General features: G+C 48.4%; 1 long non-coding RNA gene across 1 annotated transcript; it reads left to right on the top strand.

Moving 5' to 3' along the window:
• The first annotated feature begins 2047 nt into the window (after positions 1 to 2047).
• On the top strand, positions 2048 to 19917 carry LOC144103561 (uncharacterized). The gene is made up of 2 exons (XR_013308305.1): positions 2048 to 2221; positions 19518 to 19917. It is a non-coding gene; the product is annotated as an uncharacterized LOC144103561 (long non-coding RNA).
• The last annotated feature ends 3729 nt before the right edge of the window (positions 19918 to 23646 follow it).

The raw sequence follows: 23646 nt of genomic DNA, 5'->3' as shown, positions 1-23646 counted from the left end.
GATTGTGAGCAAACTGACCACCGTGGCAGGTGGGAGTTAAATTAATGATTGGTCGCGAGAGGTTGCTCGTGAAGAGCAGGCTGGGTCGCACAAGCCCCATTGGTGGCAGCACCTGCCATCGCAGGGCAGTGGCGCATCGCTTAACCGACCCACCACTGCGTCCCGAGGGATATGAGGACTCCCAGGGATCTGTGAATGTAAAGTGGAGAATGACTGATTAAGCACATATCGGCATTAACCCATTAACGCTATCGTTTCATACCCTTAAGGTTGAGCTTATGTGTCCCCTCAAAATTTTCTTTCGCTTTCTTTATTTTCACATGCTCGTCTATTTCATAATGGCTGACACCACTAGCCTGATCATCAATTAGGGTGTCACGGTCAAATAAGCCAACTGCGATTTCTGTCACAGTCGATCACGGATACATCAAACTCGAAGACTATTGCTGAATGCTTCGATATATCGGTAATTCGACACATAAATGATTAATGATTTGCTAACGCGATAGCGTTAAGGCTCCCGTTCCGCAGAAAATCCGGCATCGGCGTGGTCGGCGTTGTGGGCGAAAAATCCCCCGAGAAGTCAAGCATTTGGGCCACCAAGGTCATATGACGTAGTGGCGTCAGAACAACCTGTCCACTGGATTGTGAGCAAATTGGCCACACTGACAGGTGGCAGTTAAATTAACCATTATTCGCTCTGGCAAGAGCAACCTGGGTCGCACAAGCTCCGCCGGTGGCAGCAGCTGGCATTTCAGGGCAGCGGCGCACCGCTTAACCGCTCCAGAACTCTCTCAGGAGTGGTATGAAGACTCCCAACGATGTTAATATGAACGTAAAGTCGATATAATGACCAATTCCGCATATGTGGGCATTAACTAACCCATTACGCTACCGCGTCATACCCTTAAGGCGGAGCTTGAGTGTCCCCTCCATTTCTGTTATTTTAACCTCAAGGCCCGGGGCATTACAGAGGGGAGCGGATGATTGCAAAAAATACAGCACAAAAAATAAAAAAATTGATGATGGCCTAGCTCTGATAGGCCCGGATATACGTAGCGTAAGCGCGGCAACATCTGGTTCGGAAGAGTTAATATATGAAAGGCGCGCATTCACTCATCATCATTATCATCATCAGCCAGTCTACACCCACTGCAGGGCAAAGGCCTCTCCCATGTCTCCCCAATTAATCCTGTCCTTTGCCAGCTGCGCCCACCCTATGCCTGCCAACTTCCTAATCTCATACGCCAACCTTAACCTCTCATAACCTTCTGCCTCTCATAACCTTCTGCCGAGAGCACTGTTATTTAGGCAATTGAAGCTAGGAATGGAAGAAATTCTAGACATGTAAAATTTTAGTTTTAGAGGCATTAAGAACTATTTTCCACAAATCACACCAATTAGGAAAAGCATTAATGTCATGTTGCAAGGCATTAGTATCATCAGAACTGTTAACTACACGAAGGAGATCAATCACCAGTGAATAAATGAATGTTAGAAGATACACAATCAGGTAGGTCATTAATGCATATTAGCAACAGCAAAGGACTAACACGAAGCCCTGAGGCACACCAGAGCCAACGGAACATAATGAGGAGTTGCGATTGTTGGCTAATACAAACTGGGAACGGTTTAAAAGAAATTGTTCAACCCAAAGTAGAAGATTAATTGGGTACAAGATTTAGTTAGCTAGTTTGAAGAGGAGGAGTCGGTGATAAACTTTCTCAAAAGCTTTCCCGAAATGAAGAAATATGCAGTCATTTAGTGGACCTTGATCAACTACATGAAGATTGTGAGTGAATGATGTTAGTTGTGTTTCACATGAAAGATTTTCGGAAACCACACTGGTCGTTGTTGAAGAACGAGTTAGTTTCTAAATATTTAGATATGTTACAGTACCGCCTATTACTGTACTTCCCCATTTACCCTGTCCTTCTCTTATGACAGTATTTTAATTCTAATAGAAAATATGAAGTTCTCGTCATCAGCTGGCATGGACGAAATCAATTCAAAACTGTTAAAAAACACTGAGTAGATCACTGTTGAATGCCTGTCATTAATGTTAGCACAATCCCTTGCTACAGGAAGCCTCCCGGATGACTGGAAAGGGGGAAGGAGGAGCAGGAGGGACTTTAATGAAACAGGAGAGGTCTGCCTGGTTGTGGGCCTGGCATGCTACTCCAGTGGAAAGGGGGGAAGGTCGTTCCAGTGCACAAATCAGGTGAGAAGCAGTCTCCCGTTAATTATCGCCCCATTTCCCTAACCAGTGTCTCCTGTAAAATCATGCAGCATTTCATTGACTCCCAAATTATGAATCATCTGGATAGCAACAAGTTTTTCTATCCTTCACAGCATGGCTTCCGCAAGGGCTTTTCTTGCGAAACACAGCTCGTTCATGATCTGCCTACTAATCTTGATCGTAATATCCAAACTGATGTCATTTTCTTAGATTTTGCAAAAGCTTTTGACGCCGTACCTCACGCACGTTTACTACCAAAGCTAGAGCAGCTAATTTTACATCCTAACATTCTTGATTGGATCAAGGAATTTCTAACAAACCGCTCCCAGTTTGTTTTCGTTAACAACCAAAATTCTACCTCCCTCGCAGTAACATCGATCGTCCCACAAGGCTCTGTCCTTAGTCCACTGCTGTTTCCAACCTATATTAACGATTTACCAACGCATCTAACATGTAACGTTCGCATGTTTGCCGACAATTGCGTCATCTATCGCACAATAACCAACATATCCTATCAAGCAGCTCTTCAAAATGATTTTAATCACGTTCATAGCTGGTGCGACCAATGGCTCTTGAAGCTAAATGCTAACAAATGCAAACTTGCCTCCTTCCACCGTCGCCAACAGCCCCTCGTTTTTAACTACACAATCCTTAATTCTGCTATCTATCTTGTGCAATCTTATAAATACCTTGGCGTAGTCTTAAGCAGTGATCTTTCCTGGCGCACTCTTATATCACTAACGGCATATCATCGGCAAACCGATCTCTTGGATTTCTGAAACGTCACCTACGTCATGCACCACCACAAGTGAAACTACTCGCCTATAAATCGCTCATCCAGTCCAGACTAGAATGTGCAGCTCCTATGTGGCATCCGCATCAAACTTATCTAGCTAACACCCTTGAAGCTTTGCAAAATCGCGCTGCAAGATTCATTCACTCTGACTACTCTTTCAATACCAGCGTAACAGCCTTAAAAGTTCAGTCCGAACTTTTGAACTTAAGCACTCGTCGTCACATAGCTAGCCTTTGCCTGTTCCATAAAATATTTTACAGATCGCTTAATCATCCCCCATACCTAGCACCACCTTCACGCATATCCCACCACACTTTGCATCCATTTTATGTCGCTCGACCGCTTACTAGAACCGCCACGTTTGCTGTCTCATTTTTTCCCCGGACAGCTATTACCTGGAACGGCCTTCCCCACGTCATTGCTGCAATCACCTGCCCGTCATTGTTTGCGACGAGTGTTCCTCCTCACATTCAAAAATTTTAATCTTCACTTATGATATGTAACCCACCCCTTATGTAATACCCCGAAAGGGGTGTTTAAAGGGACTATGCAATTAATAAAAAGTCGCTTGTAAATGTTTTCAATGCTTAGAAATAATGCTAAGAAGCATTCACACCAAGTATGAGTCTTCGGAACTGAGCCGGCAATTTATTATGAATTTTTAAAAACCGTGTTTTTTTTTAAATTCGCGGGCCGCTTGGTGTGCTCGTAGTGACCGATTTTGAAACCAAAATCGTGAAAAAAGACGTCACTATACCCATGACGTCACCAGGCCACCACACGCTGTCATTCGCTGGAGCGACGGCAGCCACGACGTCACGGGCACACTTCCGGTAGCCGTGAAAATCGTCTGCTCGTGCCGCCGCGCGACCCTCTCGGGCAAGCGCGAGCCAGGGCATATGGCCTCAATATTCCCCTGCCGCCTCCTTCTGCCGGGAGTTCCGGAGCCACTCGCAGTGGCTCGCCGAGTCGCTACTTTCGTCGCTGACGTTCAGCCGGTACGCCGCTACGGCGTGAACGCATAGGGCTCGATGCCCATCGCGGCCGTAAGAGCGAGCAGTCGCGCCTCGAGGTCCGGGTCCATTACTGCTAACCACAACAGACGACAAGCAAAGCAACCCGACGCGCGCCGCAATCACGCCGCCGACGCTGCTGCTGGGGTGCTAGGAGCGACAACCGGAAGTTGCAAAAGGAACGTCAGCCGGTGAAGTATTCATGGGTGGGGCCCAGTTGCAGAGCTGTTTTCTTTATTTTTGTCTCGTGCCCCGCGTGTACGAGTTGAGAGGGGAGAGGAGGAGCGTAATTTTTAATCGTCTATATCTTCGGTGTTATTGCTGCTAGCTTAAAAATTCTTGCGTTGGGGTGACGAGTGATGAAATGCCTATCTCTCAACTGCTTTACGTAATCTCAATTAATTTATTGCATAGTCCCTTTAAGGCAATAAAACGAAACGAATGTACACGCTGACTTCTAGTAAGGTGCAGGCGATACTGGTTAATGACATTGGGCGGTAATTGAGAGGTGAATTTTTGGTGCCTGATTTGTGGATAGGAAGCACCTTTTCAACTTTCCAGTCAGCAGGAAGAGTGCAGGAGTTGATGGACTGTTTAAAAATCTTGCAAAACATAAGTGATGAGTAGGTTCTCGTTCTTTTCAAAATTTTGGTGTTAATTAGGTCAATGCCGAGGCTAGATGATGTTTTAAGACTGTCAATTAATTTCATGATACCGCAAGGATCACTGCAGACTGTATCCATCATCAGTGAAATGCTGGTAAAGGACAGAGAACAAAGTTATTATTGAAAATTTTGTTTAAGACCTAAGGGCATTCTGAATCCGGTATAGGTAGTCCGCCAGGATCTATTAAGCGAAATCAGTCGACTGTCCTTGGGCTAACTGTGCGCCAGAATTTTTGCAGATCATTAGTAAGCATTAGGAGGCAAGGTGTTGTTAAAAAAAGTTAATTTTGGCGTTCTTAGGTGCGGTTATATACGAGTTATTGGCTGCCGTATGGGTTCCCCACCGAGTGTCTAAATGGGAAGGTGAAGCGTTATGTAACAAGCGTTTTTTCTTGTTAGATAGTCTTTTTAGGTGAAGATTATACCAAGGTGCGTTCGAATTGGAAGAAATGGCCCGTAGGGAAATGTGCTTATCGATTAGTTGTTGGAATTTGGTACTGAATATGTTCCAATTAGTTTCTACTGTAGAAGCGTAGCAGACTGGGCGAGTTGGTGTTTCATGGTAACAATACAATTTCAAACAGCGCTAGACAACAGCGCTTGTCTCCTCCTCTTTCTGGTCCTGTTGTCTAGCGCTGTTTGAAATTGTATAGTTTCTACTGACTGGCTTCTGAAATCATCCGAGAAAACGTCGAAGAACAGAGGCAGCTGTTTGTTAATAGCCTAGATATTAGCTTTGCTGTAGCCCCTGGTGACTTTATTTACCCTGTTAGTTTCAAGAGGTGGGGCACAGGTTTCAAAATTAATAGCTAAATGGTCACTTATCCGGGCAGGAATGTTACATACGAGACGAGATCGGGGCATGATGTTTGCATTAAATCCAGGGTGTTAGCGATAGCTTCGCTTAGCCTAGTACGTTGTGTGACTGAGAAAAAGAAAAACTGGACAAAGATAAAAGATCATGACTAACAGAGGAGGATGAAATAAGAATAGGCGGATTAGAAGAGCATGGAAATATTAGGGAAGTTAAAGTAACCTAGTAAGAAAATATGAGCAGTAAGATGACGGAAGGAGGCGCTGTTAATAAAACACCGTGCAACTGTTCACAGAAGTTTGATGTGAAATTCGGGGACGGTGATATAGACCAAGGATTATTTTACGGTAGTGGATTGCGACGCAAGCCCAGATGGTTTTAATGTGCGGGAGGTGCGGGGTTCGATCCTCAGCACCGCGGTTACACACCGGTGATACAATGGGTACGAACTTTCCCCTGCCTGGTGCTCGGCTTCTTTAGGGTGAAATGCTTGGTAAATGGGTCTTCGACCCCACCTCGAATAAAAGAAAAAAAAGGGCCACAAGTGGGCTTCTACCGCACGAGGCGGATTTAACGTTGTTGACGGCGGAACTTATCGCTGATCCGTCAGAGCCCGCCGGCGTGCTCGCATCTCGCCGTCGTTAAGTGTCTTGAGGCTGTAAGGATTCTGGCGACAGCCCGTCTGGGTTAGCTGCGTAGTCGGCCCGGGACACCTGCAGCAGGGGTCCCTGCACGGCGATAGGGATCTTGGTTCCCACGGCCTGTCCTCGCTTGGGTTATTGGATTCGAGGCGGACGACTCTGCCGCCGTTTGTAAACAACATTGCTACCGAGGCAGTTAGTGACCGCCAACCAGAGCAGGGGTGGCTCACCCATTCTACTGTGTCGGCTCACCGGCGCCTCGCCCATTCGGACTTCCCGGAAGACGTGTCCGGCTTGACAGCGTGAGAACTCTCGTTCGGACGCGAAGACAACGCCCTCTCTGAGGGGGCGATGGTCCAGCGGCACCCTCTCTCTCCGGCGATACATGTGACGGGGGCGTGTCCCTATGTGAAGTGGTATGTGTGCGTGTGTACGACAGCGCAAGTTATGCCACGCCCAACCTGGCAAAGACCTCCTCGAACCTGGGGAATCCTAGGGACCGGAACCTTTTAAAACCGGACGACGAGTGCCGTGGGAAGGAATCCTCGATCATCCTCAGATCTTCTCTGATCCTCCAACCTTCCCCCATCACCCTCCAATGGGTTCCTAAATCTTGTAAATAATGTAAATAAACCCCCTGTATAGCTTCCTTTATAACCAAGTCCGACAACGTCATTCGTAGAAGGGGCCTGCGGCGCTGAAAGAGTCAGCTCACTCAAGGATCCCTCATCTCTAACAAAGCCTAGCCTGCTTCGCACTGAAGCCGCAGCTGTCAGTGCTTTGGAACTAGCCACTACCTCTGACAAGAGGTCTATAATATTGTCACCGGTACATTATAATGACAATATCTCATTAAAATTATGGGGCAGTTGATTCCCGCAAAGCCTTCGGCAGCGCAGCGTGCGAAGCAGGCACGGCGAGAGTCGTCGGTTTTCTTTGGGCAGCTGGGTTGGTTTCCCCGCATGACAAGCAGTGCATTGAGCGATGGCTTTCTCGCATGACAAAAATGTCGCGTGGAAAATGGGCGCACCATGTAGAAGGTTACCCTCAACCCATGACTGCCTCAACTACACCTTAAGATATCATCGTCACGCGGCCTTAACTGTCTTCTAGCGCTGTTAACAGGTGTCGCAGGCCGCGCAGCCAACCTCAATCGCTAGATAGCATAAGGCGAAGCGCCACATGCAGGGGTGCGGCGCCCTTCTGCTTGTGGCAGGAAGGAATATTCGATATATGGAACATTCGATTAATAGGAGTTCAATAAACGTAAACGACAGTGATATACTTTTGCATGAGATTTTCGAAGTGATGTTTTGACCTTTCAGCCGAAATAATAATTCTATAAATACGGGTTTGATATATCCAGGACAGCCTGTATAATTAAAAAAAATTTGGCGCAGTGGCTACTTTCATCGTAGTGGGAGTGAGTACAGCTCTTATTACGAATTCTTAAATATTGAAAAATGTTTTTCTCCCCTTTGGTCAAGCACACGCGTTGTCCCTTACACACTGACCTAATACGAAGCTTCTGGAAAACTGAAGGAGTGAATGAATTGTAAGCCGGGATTTTATTCCAGGTTTCGGCATAATCCTAACGCTGATTCTGCCAGCGTGCCCCACTCTGTGGGCTCGTGCCGGACTGCCGCATGGCCATACCCAGAAATTTTAGACATCGGCAGTTTGCGCCATCTTTCGGTCGCTTGCTTAGCATGGCATTGCATTTCAATGGGTGGCCTTTGTCAAAATTGTTTTCTTCGTAACAAAGAAGTGCACTCGCTCAATACCAACAAATTGCGATAAAGCATACCGCGTTCTCGTTTCAGGCGACATGCTGACAAAAACATTGCATTCCTTTAGGAGTTAAGAGCAATTTTATGACATTCTGCTATGCGGTGAAGCGCCCTTGCGGATTCAGAAAATTCATTTGAGGTGCTCTCAAAAGCTGTCTGATACAGTGTACGCAGCATTCCGAAGGGTGGCGGAAGGAATTTTATTAAATCTTTCTATGTAAATTCTCTCGTGAAATTATCCGAAAGTGTTGTAAAATTGACATACACCACAGAGGATTTAAGAGAAGGCGCGCCACAACAACCATCTTATACGCCTTGAAAATTTCTTCCTCTTAACTTCGACTAGGATGTCATTAACACGCGTTCGTTCCCTCACCCACTCGGCCCGCTTGCGGTCTCTTAACGTTACACCTATCATTTTCCTTTCCATGGCTCGCTGTGCTGTCCTTAACTTAAGCTCAACCGTTTTCGTTAGCCTCCACGTTTCTACCCCGTAGGTGAGTACCGGTAGGATACAGCTGTTGTACACTTTTCACTTCAGGGATATTGGTAACCTGCTATTCATGATCTGAGAGAACCTGCCATATGCGCTCCACCCCATTCGGCTACTTTAACTGTCTTATCCATATTGCTAATGACATTGCCCTGCTTGTCTCTTAACGCATACACCTGGTTTTTCCTTATGCCTAGTTTCCTCTTCACCGTTTTCAGGCTACCTCCGTTCTTCAGAGCATGCTCGATTCTTTCCATATTAAACTTCCTTATGTCGGATACCTTGCGCTTATTTATTTTGCGCCTTTATTCACGGTTAAACATCGAGCCGTCGTGGTGGAGTGAAGGAAGAGGAAGCCGTTCTGAACGATTGTGTGTTGAAATGCTTCTAGCTGGAAACAGCTCATCGGCCGTTGGCCGATGTCTCCCGACATCTGAAGTTGCCACGGACTCGTACAAAGTTGTCCTCCCTTGACTACCTACCGGTAATGTTGTCAACACCGTATTCTGCATGCTGACCTCAAGGGTCGCCCATACCGTGCTCCCGACTTCCGAGACGCGCTTATGCAGATTGTGGACCTCCTTGAGATTCTGTGTATTGTCCAGTACCAAATGAGCCACGTTTGGATGGTTACCTGCGAGAGCAGTTGCTCAAAACAGAAGCTTATTGACAAAGCAGAGCTCCACGTCAAAGGTCTAAAATGTATCGTGTTTGACCCGGACACCTAAAACGTGAAGCTTAAGCTTCTTTGGCTCCCGCGCTATATGGAGCACCGGAGGATTGTGGAAGCTTTCGATCCTTTTGGAACTGTACAAACTATCGAGAGTGAGAAGTGGCGGTGCCCCGGAATGGAGCACATGGAAACAGCGAACCGTGAAATCTCGCTCACGCTCAAGGACGGAGTGTCATCAAGTACAATACCTTACACGCTCAACGTTTTCGGGGTAGAAGCTTTAGTTGTAATCCCAGGCAGGCCTCCGCTGTGTCTTCGTTGTAACTGTGTGGGCCATGTACCGCGTCAGTGTCGTACACCTCGATGCACCCAGTGCCGACGCTTTGTGCACACAGTAGACACTTGTATTATGAGTTATGCTGACAGGTTACGTCAAGGCAACTGGGCACATGAGGATGAAGTGGTGTCAGAGCACATTATGGATGTGTCGGATGTTGTGGAAGCGTCGGGTGAGCTGAGTCATGAGCTGCCAACAGAAGATGGACCAAAGGCTTCTGCACCGAATAACGGCAAGGGTCCGCCTGCAAGTACGGACAAACAGGAATCCCCGTCTCTGACCCAAAGCCATCGGACCCGGGTCTGCTACTTTGAGTCCAGTGCTTGCTGCTCAGGAGCCACCTGTCACCCAACGATCACGAGAGCTGAACGCCCCTGCTGTAGAGTCAGTGGAGGCGTTTCAGCCAGTGAATGTGCAACATGCCTTCTGTGCCGGCGATTCCCCTTCGTCGGCGGAGTGCAGCAGTGTGTCGCCTGAAGTGTCAGTTTCTAGTGTGTTCGGTGCCCCGTCGGCTGTCATCGTGGTTGCGATTGACGTGGCTCACTCGGCTTCATGTGCCGAAGCCTTGGCTGTCTCAGAAGAGCGATGGACAACTGCGCACCTTTGAAGCGTCCTGCAGATGATGAGGTGTGTGTCGATTGCGATGGGCAGAAGGCACCTGGTGTGGTGGCATTGGGAAGGGTCACCTCAAAACTCAGGGAAATGTCTGCCTTACAGGCCGCCAATTTGCAGGCCGGCCGCCCCAGTACAGGGGATGGCTTTCATTAAGACAAGCACCAAAAATGGCGGGAGTCACAGCATTTCAGGTCGCTATCCTCAACATTACGGGTTTGCGTAATCGTCGAAGGCAGCATCAGTTACGGCATCTTTTAAACAAATGGAGTGTGAGTGTGGCAGCCATCCAGGAAACCAAGCTGTCCTCTGATGAGGAGACTGAAGCTGCTGTCGAGCCTTTTTTGTCAGAATTCAATGTTATCGTTACTCACTCAAGAGGCTTATCAGGTAGGTGCATGCTATTCCTGGCCAACACACTGGGGATTACTGCTGTGTGGTATAGCACAGATGATGACGGGCGACTTATCTGCTGTGACCTCGCAATCTCGGGTGTACAGTGGCGAATTGTTTGTGTTTATGCCCCTGTAAAGCAGAGTGATAGAAGGCTATTTTTCCTGTCATTGGTAGACCATTTATCCACGGATCGTAAAATTATGCTGTTGGGTGACTTCAATTGTGTTTGTAGGGATGGACAGAGCAGTGTTAAGTAAACGATATGACCCTAGTGCTGCTTTACTCACTGATTTGGCATGCGAATGCAACCTTGTGGATGTTGGGCAAGATAAGGGACATAACATCCATTTCACTCATTTTCAGTGCTCCTATAGTGCTCGGCTTGACAGGATTTACGTTTCAGCAGACATGTTATCCAGCGTTCTTGGTTATTGGGTGCGGCCCATATTCTTCAGTGATCACTGCATGGTGTTTCTTCAGATAGGGAGAGTTAAACTTTCCTCTTTCCTCCTACCGATGGGGACGTCTTTTAGCAGTACGAAGAGTACTTCAGGTCTTCGTCCGGCGACACGTTGCCGGTTGGGGCAGCAATTCCAGCTTCTCAAAGCAAAACTTATTTATTAAAGACGACACTGACATAAAAAGACAGGTGAGTAAAAAGCAGTTTAAAAAAAGGGCAGTTTAAAAAAAGGCTGTTAAAAACGGCCGAGCTTGAGACTCGGCGCGCTCGTCCAAAATCGTTGTTTCCCACGGGTTTTAAACCCTTCGATACTTGGGCGGAGCTTTACCAAACCAGCTCTCGCCCAATCTGAACCAATAGCCATGCAATGTACAAGTGGGCGGAGCCCAGTGGACCCCGCTCCTCCTGGAACGTGCAGGGCGCGTGACTCCGCGTACGCAGCTCGCTGCATGCACATTCCATCGATTGCCACGCATCGGATTGACAGCTAAGGAATGTCTTCCGCGGGACATGATCGCTCCTGGTAGCAGGTGCGGGGGGGGGGGGGGGGGGGGAAGGGCATTGTCCCCGTGGGCTGTCGCGAGCCCAGTGGAATGTGCAGCTCTCACCCTAAGCGGGCGTCACGCCTCGACGTACATTCCTCGATTCCCCCCCCCCCCTTCCGCGGGCATGATCGCTCCTGGTAACAGGTGCGGGGGGGGGGGGGGGCATTGTCCCCGTGGGCTTCCGCTTAACACCTCCCCACCAAGAATGTTGGGGGGACACTTGCTGTACAAACAACATACCGAAGCCCACAATAGCACAAAGCATCCGGCCTTCAACAACATACAAAACGCGCGAAAGCACAAGTACCAGCACAAAAAAAAACACAAACCAAGCAGGGGCACTTCACATACTACTTATGGCAATAGCGAAAAGAGTAGGTTCACAAGGATATCTTGTTGCATGCATCTACACTCAGATTTACATATTTTTCCCTTTGCGAGGAAATAACAGTCTAAACACTCATCACACAAGGAGACCATCATTAATGCACTTGAGATGTCCGTCCACAAGCACTCACACACACACACTCAGGTTGGGCCACCGTCCCGTACGTTCCTTGGCCCGCGATGTCTGATCAATCTACCTAGCACAGGCGGCTCCCTGATTTCTTCCTGGTTCAGATGCGTGGACTCATCTAGTGTGGATTCAAAGGTGTAACTCCCACTATGCAATTCCGGAACACCTTTTATATCCCCAAACTCTCCGTCAGACTCAAAAATTACGCCTACGTTGTTCACTCTGGCGTAATACTTTCTTAGTCTATTGGCGTGCACCCACCGTTCAGAACCATCTCTGAACTTGACAACATAGCTATCGGGTCGTCTATGCTCTTTAATCGTTGCTGGGCCCACCCATTTAGGCCGCATCTTGTTCTGCTGGTTCGTATCCAACACGAGGACTTCCTCACCCTCACAGAACCCTTTGGCTCGTGCCCTTAGATTGTATTTATCCGCATACGCTTTCTGCAGCTGCTTGATTTGGTGATCTACCCTCTCTGCTAATTCAGCCATTTGCTGCCGCAGCTTGATCAGATACTCTGACGTAGCCTTATTTAGGCCCGTAAGTGGTGTCCAGTTCCCTGTCCATGTCTTTTGAAGGATGCTTAATGGGCCTTGAGGGACGCGCCCATACATAACCTCAGCTCGCGTTACGTTTCCGACCGCGGCTCTCGCTGTCATCTTTGTGTCCTGCTGGTGACGACCTAGCTCATTACCAGGCATTACATTGGGCCTCTTCTGTGGGCAGTTCCACTGCACGTGACCGAATTTACCACAGCCATAGCATTTTGGGGGTTCCCTGTGCTCGTCCTTGGATTGATTTCCTTGGTTCCGTGGCTCGCGCGGCTTTGCCTCATACTTTTTCGGCTCCCCTGCAGCCCTTTGATGGCGCCCACGCCTACTGTCTTCATATTGTTCGGCAAGTCGCGCAAGCTCCTTGGGTTTCAACCACTTATCTGTCTCCTGTTGGAGAATGTACTCGCGCATTTCGTCCGGCATAGTCTGCTTAGCGCGATCTGCCACCATTAAGGCCCGAACGTCCTCTAAAGTTCTCACTTTCCTACTTTGCAAGTAGTATCCAAGCGTTACGTCTAATTTGGTGACAAACTGACCCCAGCTTTCGGCATCCTTTCTACAAGTGTAGAACCTCCGCTTGTATTCTTCAGCAGTTAATCTGAGCTCCGCGAGTACTAGCTCCCGAATTTCCTCGAAACTCATTACCGTGTCGACCGACCGGTTAGCCACGAGTGCCCGAGTTTTTTCATTCAGGAAGGGCATTATAATTGGCCCCGCGATGTCATTCGGGATCTCGCAGGCCCTTATCATATTTTCGGCGCTTTTGAACCATGCAGGAATGAGGTCATCCAACTGTGGCATTGGCGCGAGGACTGCCCTTAGATCATCCGCGTGCCGGCCCAATTTTTCTCTTCTGCTGCCATTTCCCGAGGTGCTCTGACCTTTCTGAATCAGTGTCTGGAGCTGAATTTTTAGCTTAAGAGCTTCAATCTCGAGCTCCTGCTCCCTCAAGCGCGTGCTACCCTGGCTGCTGTCACACGCCGGGGTGTTAGCACTCTGCCCATCCATAATCGTCACGTTCTCCGTGTCTTCCCCGTCAGAGTCCGTGTCACTAGCGTTTCGACTTCCCACGCGCAGCCTTTGTGCTTGGGTAGTGACTGACATCGCGTTCCCGGAGAAAACGGGAAAGGGCCCACCTGTGTTCTGCAGACTTCTTGTTCGTGCTGCGCTGGGTCGGTGTCTTTCCGCTGTTCACGTTGAGCTGGTGGCGGAAGGGGTGGGAGTCCCACCGGTGTTCACTGCGGTGCCCGTCACGTCCTCCAGGCCGATGAAGTCGCCAGCCACAGATGCCGCCGAAGTCGCCGTTCTCCGCTCCGTCGGTCCGCTTCCTCGCTGTCAGCGCTGACGTGGAGCCTTGACTCCGAGACCTCGCCTGGACTTTGGTCCCCGGGGCCTCTCCCCAAGATTTTGTGCTCCGTCAATCTTCCAGACGGTACTGCCTCCAACCGCTCTGCAGGAAGCCGCTCAGACGATCCTGGTCACGGCACCAGTTAAACTTTCCTCTTTCCTCCTACCGATGGGGACGTCTTTTAGCAGTACGAAGAGTACTTCAGGTCTTCGTCCGGCGACACGTTGCCGGTTGGGGCAGCAATTCCAGCTTCTCAAAGCAAAACTTATTTATTAAAGACGACACTGACATAAAAAGACAGGTGAGTAAAAAGCAGTTTAAAAAAAGGGCAGTTTAAAAAAAGGCTGTTAAAAACGGCCGAGCTTGAGACTCGGCGCGCTCGTCCAAAATCGTTGTTTCCCACGGGTTTTAAACCCTTCGATACTTGGGCGGAGCTTTACCAAACCAGCTCTCGCCCAATCTGAACCAATAGCCATGCAATGTACAAGTGGGCGGAGCCCAGTGGACCCCGCTCCTGGAACGTGCAGGGCGCGTGACTCCGCGTACGCAGCTCGCTGCATGCACATTCCATCGATTGCCACGCATCGGATTGACAGCTAAGGAATGTCTTCCGCGGGCATGATCGCTCCTGGTAACAGGTGCGGGGGGGGGGGGGGGCGGCATTGTCCCCGTGGGCTTCCGCTTAACAGGGAGGTACAGTCGGCGCATACTCCATCCTCGATGGGAGCTGTGGAGGCTGAATAGCTGCCTGGTCTCAGATGAAATCTTCAAACGTGCTGTATCCAATTGCTTGAAGGACACGTGGTCACGCGGTGACCTCTGAGTTTTGCAAAAATGGGACTTATTTAAACAAGAAACAAAAAACATTGCTATTGAAGCCTCAGCAAGAATCGCATTTTTGAAGAGAGATCACCTTCGAGAGCTTGACCGTACTTTAGTTGAACTACATGAGTTAGAGAAGATTGGCCCAGGTGCCTATGTAGAAAATATCACTGCCGTAAAAGCAGAGCTTCAGCAGTTTGAAACCGAAAGATACAATCCCGGGCCTTGTTAAGATCTAGGACCCGTAGATTTCTGGATGAGCAATCATCTCGTCGGGCCCTGAGTAATGAAAGGCAGACTGCTCTAGCTAAAGAAATATTGGAAATTCAGTATGGTGGTTGCACATACAGCGATGGTCCTGGTATTAATGAGGGTTTATTTGACTACTATAGGAAGCTGTTTGGTGGTTGTGCGGGCACAAACGTGACATCAGATTACAGTCACTTACTAGAAGCCTTGCCCCGACTTGACGATGAGAAGCGTGCTGTAGTGAAGGGGCCTATCACTTTGGACGAAATTAAATCTGCCATTTCTGACCTGACGGCTCAGAAATCTCCTGGGCCAGATAGCACTACTAGAGAGTTCTATAAAACATTTTCAACTTGCCTAGCGCCTGTCTTGATGGAAGTTTTCCAGGCTTCTGACGATGTTGGCTTTTTGCCCCCCCCCCCCACTTTCTATTCTGGGCATACTATATTAATTCCAAAAAGCACACATTCAAATCGGTTGAAAACAGTTGAGGGATAAAGTCCAATTTCCCTCTGTAATGTAGATTACAAACTTTTTGCACAGGTTCTTTGCAATCGTCTGCAGCTAGTTGTCGATCACTTAATAGGCAGGCATCAGGTCTGCGGTATCAGAGGCCGCAGCATCCAAACCCATATTCATATTGCACGTTCAGTAGTGGAGACAGTATCAGATGAGATCGGACAAGTAGCTCTAATTCAGATTGACCTTGCCAAGGCCTTTGATAAAGTTCGTCACGATTTCTTGTTTGCGGTCTCAGAGCATGCAAATATTCGAGATGTTTTGCTTAGGGGCATAAGACTGTGCTATAAGGAGTCCTAAGCAAGGCTAATCTTAACCAAGAGCTAACCAAACCTATTCCATTGAAATTATCTGTTCGTCAAGGCTGTCCATTATCGCCTTTGTTATTTGCCCTATATCTTAAACCCCTTTGCCTCAGTATTATTATTTGCACATATATCCATGGTTTCTCCTTGGCGCAGTGTGAAATTAAGATTTTAGCCTATGCAAATAATGTCGCCCTCGTTTGTTCTGACAAAACGAGTGTGCTTGAGGCATTGCATTTGACTGAACAATTTTGCGAGGTATCAGGTGCGGCTCTTAATCTAGATAATCCAAGGGGTTTTGGTTGGGTCATTGGGGTGCAAAGCCCAGTCATTATGGTGGCATAAGTTGGACTACGGGCCCCTTCACTACCTAGGGGTTCCTCTTCACCAAATTCGCTACAGTGGAACCTACTGGGATTCTCAGATAGTCTCCATGAGGCGACATGCCCAGGCTTGGACGGGTAGGGAACTGTCAGTGTTTGCTCGGGCTTAAATATGCAACATTTTTTTATTTGCAAAATTTGCCTATGTGCTGCAGGTTCTCCACTGTGCGAGGAAGAAAGTGCAGGTTATGAACAGAATATTTGCTGCATTCGTATGGCGTTTCCAATGGGAACCCATGCGTCGCGATAACCTATTTCTTTCTCTAGAGTCTGGTGGAATCAGCCTTGTTCACTTATTCGTACATCAGCTTGTCTCGCGTTTTTAGTTTTTCAAATCTTCAAACCACCCTTTTTTAGCAGCCGTGCTTATTAGGCGTCTCAGTGCTCATTTGCCTTTCCAATTCGCACCGACGGGACACACTCGTGAGGGGCCTTTATGGGAATTCCTTAAGGAAGTTGCTGACACCTTCAATTTCCTCACTGTGCGCTTTCCTTTAGACTACCTGTATAGCCTCTCCAGGAGGCAGATGACTCAGACACTTACAGAGTATTTGCTCCCTGTACCGTTGTATCGGCAACCTTTTCTGGAGTTCCTTGACACCACTGTTTTAAAACGTGTTAGCCGAATGTGCATTTCTTCTGCCGCGAAAACATTCTTTTTTAAGCTGCACACGTCAACGCTGGCTGTGAAGGCATGGCTTCATGCTAAGGGGATGCTTGCGCCATGGACGGTGAATTGTCGCCTGTCCAATACACCAGAGACAATTGACCATTGTTTTCTGTGCATTGATGCTATCTTCTTCTGGGACATTTTACAACGAACAATTAAGAAGGACATTGACATCACACCCTACAGTATTCGTTTTTTTCCCGCGGAGAAAAACAGTGCTGTGCCATATGATCTATTTATGTTGCTGCGACTATTTAGTCTCTGGAAGAGCCGCATGATGGACCGCCACGCCGAATCACCACGGTCGTCGAAATCTTTGTTTCGTGAACAATGCGCTTTGGTGCGGGGAGTATATGCTGCCCTGCAAGAGCCGCCTAGCTGGCTCCCTTATCTGGATGCATGTGTGTGCCTCCCAGACTTTTGATGTTTTGGAAGGAGGGTTCATGCAGGGGGTAAAGTGGCCTGGTGTTTTGTGGCGTAAGCGTGCTGAGACTTTTCTTTTCGGCACTATTTTCATGCAAAAAAAGAAAAAAAAGCCGTCGTGGCGAAGGGGTAGCGTCTCCGCCTAAAACGCCAAAGGCAGTGGTTCGATTCTCAGCTTCGACACAGTGTTTTTATTCACCTTTGTGACGTCACTGCTCCTCGCGCATGCGCAGCACGGCTCTCCAGGACGCACGCGAAACTGGTCAACCTCGGCCAGTGTAGCTTACGCTACAAAAATTGGCGGAGGTTTAGCTCTGGTTAAACCTGGAGTGACGCGATAGCTACCTCTGGCCGAGTGGAACGTGCTCAGTTGAAATTTAAAGTGTCTTTCGCCGCTCCGTTTCGCTGGGCGTTCCTTCTTCATCTTCGCCCCACTTGACACGACGCATGCGCACAGCTGTGGCAGCGCCGCCTGCAGCAGCAGCTGCTGCGCACCACGTGGCTGGTCACGTGACCAACTACGTGACGAACCAAGTGATCACCCACCGCGCCGCGCCGCCGGCAGCTGCTCCGCACCACGTGACCAACCACGTGACAGCGTGGCGGTGCAGCCACAGGGTGGCGGCGCCGCCACGCTGAAGGCTCGAAATGCTATCGCAATGTAGCCATCGCTACAAAACAAAACTGGAAAGTACGGATCTGTATTTTGCCGTTCCTGACAGGCGAGGAGATTGGTCGTAGTAAACAAAACAACAATTACATCTCTGTATTCCATATATAGCCGGGTTCAACCGTACTGCATGCAAAAAAGTTTTTCTTGTTCGTTTTAAAGTTAGATTCGCCGTATTACTATATTGTTGGTAGGAGTAGCCTGCTCCACGACACAGCTCCTGACTGCCGTCAGGTGGCTCAAGCGAACGATGTCCCGGAATCCTGGGTACGAAATAAATGAATGAAAAAACAGTAACAGCGATAGCAGTAAACTTGATCTCGGGAAGAGCTTGCATAAGGACGGAAATAAGGCGGCAAGCGCCCGGCCGTAAGCTTTACTGCACTCCCACCACGGCACCAAGACAGCACACCACGTGTGCGTGCGAAACGTTGTGCCCGACCTCCGGAATCAATAGCTCTGCTAAGATTTTTCGATCTCATCTCCACCTGATGGAGAGGAAGCCAACCGTGCTCGCCATGCGCTCGCGTCGGATACGTAACTTTCACGAAACGTGAAAGGGCTTGCGTTAAACCAGCATAAAGGCTTATCAATTTGTCGCGCGCCAGTTTTACCAAACGAAGTCGGCACAGGGAAGTTTTCCTTTTTTTTACAGCGAGAGCTCTTAAGCGCCCGTTTCTGCGTTGAGCGGCGTGCCTTGGCGTAACCGAGCGAACGCAGAGCGCAGAGGAGGACGAAATACGGCGAGAGCGAAGAGAGCGCGAGGAGGAAAGCGGTAGCGTGAAGGAAGGTCGCGCGGCTGCGACCTGCGGCAAAAAAAAAAATAGGAACATACTGTTCTGGAGACTGCTCTGAAATTAAGGTTCGGGCTCCCACTAGCGCGTCTCTGCTCAAGGCCCTGGTCCTCCTCTCCCCGCGACTTAAGCGGCGCACGAGGACCTACGGTACGTTCAATATGGTTCGATCCCTCTCAAAAAGGGAGGGAGACGCAGCTTGACGCGAGCTGTGGCGCCCACTCGGCGCCACCAGTAACTTCGTGCTTGGTTTTTCGACAGAACTATACGGATCGTGCGCATGCGTCGACGGCTTGAGTAAGCGCTACCGCCTTCAGAGTGCGTTGATCGTCTCTCCCCTCTTCCCCCAGTCTTTTGTGAATGGGCTCCCAATCGAAATTATAATGTTGATGGGTAGCTGTGCCGCCCGTTGCCCGTGGCATCTTGCCACGGCACTTTAATTAGCATGTGCGGAATCATGCTTCTCCCGTTTGCGACCATTTTTAATCGAACAGTAATATGTGAGGTTTTGTATTAAATGGTGCAGCAAACAGTGTGTAACACGGTGTGTTACGTGAGCAGCTACTCGCCCGACTGATGATCAATGCCTCGAAATTTAAGGAATCTGGAGAAAGAAAAGGGGAGACTGAGAATAAGGATTCGCGACAGAACCCGCCGAATTCCAAGCAACTGCAACAACCCGTCAGGTGGCGAATTTCATGGCATTTCAGACGAATGACATTAGCGCGAATTGACATCCTTGCTTGCGTCATTGTCACGTGACTAAAGCTGCAATGTCTTTTGCAGGTGTTTCCACTGAGGACTTCCCCGAGGAGAGGCTCAGCGGCGGCGGATCGCTGTACGCGCTGCCGAAGACTAAACCCATGTCAGCCTCTGTTCGGCACTGCGTGCTCCGTCTGCGGTCGCCTGTGGTCGAAATACTGCAGCAGCTGCGCTAAATAGTCATATTACCTAGAAGCGTAATCGTCGGCCAGTTTTTTTTTGTGTGCGCGCCTTTAAATAAATAAACAGCCACCAACTTGAGCAACAAGGAGTTCTCTTATGCTGTGTAGGGATAAGAGCCCGCACTGCGTGAACATAAAGCAACGAAGACAGCAACGACGCTCCATCACTGCTCCATCTTAGCATATTACGCGAAAACGAAAGGCGTTCACTTCCACGCGCAGGATCTCTAAATGAGCGCACACTGATGGCATCACGTCAAGTGCTTCCCGATCGGCTCGTCCTTGCTCCCAATTATGGCGCCCACTGGCGGATTCGCCTGAACTACGAAGGAAAGAGTGCAGACGCGGGTCAGTAAGAAGCGACATGCGAGAACGTGTCTGCCTCATCTTACCGTTTGGCTGTATTTTTCCTTAATTCAAGCATGAACAGCCTTTGTCAAAAGTTTCAGGCCCACTGCTCTTGAACCGTGTTGAGCGATATTTGCGGCTCCCATGAAACCCCGAAGCTCTGCAAGAATGAGCATGAGAGAATGGTCTGCAAGGGGTGTGAAGCTGCAGGGGTGCCGTTAACGCTGTCACACGGTTTGACAACGAACCCTGTGGGCCATACACTTCTGACAAAGAGTATACCAACTGGCCCGACCACACTCTCTCTCTGTTGTGGCTGCATTATTTTATTTAGTACATACTACTAGTCAGGCACGTAGCTAAGATTTTTTTTTTTCGGGAGGGGCCTCACATAATTTCTTGCAAATATGGATAGAGGTTTGGTTTATGATTTATGGGGTTTAACGTTCCGAAGCAACTCACGCTATGAGAGAAGCCGTACTGGATGGAGGGCTCCAGAAATTTCGACCACCTGGGGTTCTTTAGCGTGCACTGATATCGCAAAGTACACAGGCCTCTAGAATTTCGCCTCCATCGAAATTGGATCGCCGCGGCCGGGATCAAAACCGCGTCTCTCGGGTCAGCAGCCGAGCGCCATAACCACTGAGCCATCGCGGCGCGCGGCGGCCGATTGAATAGAGGAAATCCATGCACAATCAGAAATACAAAGCGAAGCGAGCAAGTTTCGACAACAACAAAAATGTGCATGTGAGCTGCTACACAAGTGATGAACAAACGCACGAAGCTCATATAGAGATGCTGCTGACACCACGTTGGAGGATATAGCTGGCCCCATTCGTGTGATGTCTACGTGAACAAACCCAACAATTCTGGACAAAAGCATTTTTGAGCGAGAAACAGTTGATGTGGAGTTCGCTGACCTTTCTGCGAACTGGTTGGTGTGTTCTCAAGGAAGGCCGCTCCAGTGGGGTCGGAAGTCCCCAACAAAGGGGCCCGTCCCGTCCCTGCCTCCCCTTCGTGCGGCGGACGGCCTCGTTTACGCCGCGCCGTCACGGGGATGACCCTCCGGGAAAAACGCTAACCATGTACAGCTGTCGACATGTGGTTGTTAAGGGGTTGACGAGGTTTCGGGGGCGCACGAGATACGGCTGAGTATTAGCCGAGTGACCGGAAACCCACTGTTCCCGTAACGACTGTGTTCGTCTCGCGCGGTGTATTCTGTAAACACTTTAGGGATCGTTTTGTCGCGTGTGCGAAAGAGATAGGAAAGTGGTAACGGCTGGGCCGTGGGTGCCGTGAGAGAGGGTGGTCGCGTTTGTGCTGTTTGTGTATTTGATTGCAACCTCTCCTTTCCCAAATGTTTAATCAGCAGTCTTTCCCCAATCTGTGATTAGTTGGCGGAAACCTTATTTTCCTTTCCCTGACCACTGATTGGTGAGGGGTGTCGTTTGTTATCTTATTGGTTGCTGTCCCCGCTAAGGGCGGAGACAGAGGGTTTAAAACCAAGCGCTCTGGGTTGAGCGGGGGCTGAATTCGTCTGATCCACGATTTAGTCATGTAAATAGTTTTCTCCTTGCTTTGTTTCTTCTCGTTTTTTTACCTATGTTGTAAATAAATAGTTAACCTTCTCCTTTCCTTGAGTAATGTGAATGTTTGCGAGTAGAACCACCGGGTCACCAAGAAACCCCGATTTCATCATCAAGTAGTTTCCTCTCATCGCCATTGGAAGGGGATCGCAACTGGCGCAGTCGACAGGATCTCAACTGTTGGTGAACACAATTTTTTTCATATAATGGAAGATTTCACTATAACAATCAATATATCCGCAGATCAGCCGACGGCAGTCTTGAATTTGCTTTTATATTAACGTTTTTGCTATCGTCAAAGGCCTTCGCCATTGGTTTTATATGACAGTCTTCACTGTCCGATGCGAGCGATGGAAAAACACGAAAAGAAAGCTTTTGCTACGTACCAGGAGAATGGGCCGTTACCTACAATATTTCCATTAGAGCGTCTTACAATTTTCCATTTTTCATAAATTTGTCCTAGAATGTTGGATATGTAGTGAAAACAGTCTTTAGTGACATTGAATTCTCTAACATGCCGTGTGCGCTTATGCCGTGTTATGCGCGATGCGCGCTCCTTAACACGTTCACTGCGTCGTGGATCACCGGTTTAGCTCAGGTCATGTATTCATACTGTTCGGCATGAATACTGAGCGGGGCGATGAAGCCGTGGCACAGCTCAGCTTTTTCAAAGAAACTGTGGAAAACACGCATGCCAAGTTACTATTGCCATCTGTTGTCTGTTTCGATAAGTTGGATTCACCGGAGGCTCAGTGGTGGGTCACGCAGCAGGCAAGAAAACTTAACGGTGGCCCACCGATGGGTCGCAACTCACAGGGGTTAAGGCTGCGAAAATCGCTGCCGCAGTGAAGGTGTCAACATCTTGTCTATTAAAACCACGCCATTTACATCGCTAAAGACGCATAGGCGTTTATGCTTCCGCCGAACACAGGGAAGCGGTATATACGCTTGCTCTATAGTGCAACGGAGAGACCGAATCCTCCTTAAGCGAGGGGTTAGGTATGGAAGCGTAATGCACATCGTTATACTTGCCCCAGTTCCTGCACTAACACTTTACTCTCTGCTCCGGGCCCCAGCCCTCCCACACGTACTACATACTTCAACAAGGGGCGCTTTTGCAGGCAGTTGATTCTGTTTCGCTTGATGCAAATTCGCCGTTCTCCTGTCTAGCTAACTTTTAAGCTGTACCAATAATGAGCAAGGAATGCGGCCTCCAGTTCACGTTGGAAGTAATAATTACCTCGAGGAGCCTGTATTCATTTGTACGCCGAAGCAAGTTTCCTTGTACAGAATACCGAAACTATAATGATAGGCGTTTGCGTGATATAATCATGCATGTGGTTTTATTTGTGTAAATTTAATGACACTTGCCACATCTTACGCCAATCGTTTATTTATCGCAGTATGATTTACTTTAATTTGGTCGTTTTCTGTCTGAACCCTAATGCAAATTATGCAGTCTTCTGCGAACAATCTTAGTTTAATCGACGTGACAGTTACATGATATTTCGTATTCAACAAGAACAGTAACGGTCCCGAAATATAATCCAGCGATACCACTTATTTCACCTTGCATATGTCTAACTTGGATTCCTCGATGCCTGCAAACTGTCGACGATTGTGAAGGAAGCATTTTGGCCATTGTACGACAGAATAATTTCCTAGAACATGCGACAACTTCAAAATTAGAATAACACGTCTCGAGATAGTTGGTTGTTCATCACGAAGCAAAACAGCGCAAACTTCACAGCGCCAGTGTCTCGTCTTCCCTTTCAGTGGCCTTTGTGAAGTTTGCACTGTTTCGCTTCGTGATTCAAGATTAGTTTTCTGTTATTTATTTGTTACAGGCTTTCATAAAATAAAGAACTATTACGTCGCTTAACCTGTCTTTTCTCATTAGTTATCTCACTATAATCATGCATCACTTCCACGAATTGCGTATTCGCAGTTGAAACCTGTGCTGGTGCTGATATACCTATATAAATATCTTCTCTGCTGTCGAGTACGATTGACTTATTGTGCTAGTTGTTGATGGCG

The sequence above is a fragment of the Amblyomma americanum genome, chromosome 1 (assembly GCF_052857255.1).
Source record: "Amblyomma americanum isolate KBUSLIRL-KWMA chromosome 1, ASM5285725v1, whole genome shotgun sequence".
In the NCBI taxonomy this organism is placed as follows: domain Eukaryota; kingdom Metazoa; phylum Arthropoda; class Arachnida; order Ixodida; family Ixodidae; genus Amblyomma; species Amblyomma americanum.
The sequence above is the reverse complement of the archived record's forward strand: the minus strand, read 5'-3'. Positions and strand labels throughout refer to the sequence as shown.